This window comes from Octodon degus, unplaced genomic scaffold, assembly GCF_000260255.1.
Source record: "Octodon degus isolate 3935 unplaced genomic scaffold, OctDeg1.0 scaffold00147, whole genome shotgun sequence".
NCBI lineage: Eukaryota > Metazoa > Chordata > Mammalia > Rodentia > Octodontidae > Octodon > Octodon degus.
In genome coordinates, this window is record NW_004524723.1 from 5520747 (window position 1) to 5521108 (window position 362).

Below are 362 nucleotides of genomic sequence, written 5' to 3' on the forward strand. Positions count from 1 at the left end.
TTGTTGTTGTTGTTTTCAGAATCAGGGATTGAACTCAGGCCCTTAGCGCTTATTACACTGAGTCATCTCCCCAGCCCCTGATTCTCCTGTTTACAGCCTCCCATATATTGGGATTACAGGCAAGCTCCACTACACCCAGTCTCAATTGCCATCTCAGCACACCCTGGGGGCAAGGCCGGCACAGCAGACCCAAGGATGGAACCCCTGGCCCCTGTGCCTGCTTTCAGATGCTTTAATCCACTGAACTATTTGGCCGACCCTTTTTCCTCTTCTTCTTCTTCTTCTTCTTCTTCTTCTTCTTCTTCTTCTTCTTCTTCTTCTTCTTCTTCTTCTTCTTCTTCTTCTTCTTCTTCTTCTTCTTC

General features: G+C 47.0%; 1 protein-coding gene across 1 annotated transcript in view; it reads right to left on the minus strand.

Annotated features, from left to right (window-relative positions):
- Parp14 (poly(ADP-ribose) polymerase family member 14) overlaps nucleotides 1-362 on the minus strand; it is a 51013-nt gene that overhangs the window by 44065 nt on the left and 6586 nt on the right. The gene's annotated exons all lie outside the window — the stretch shown is intronic.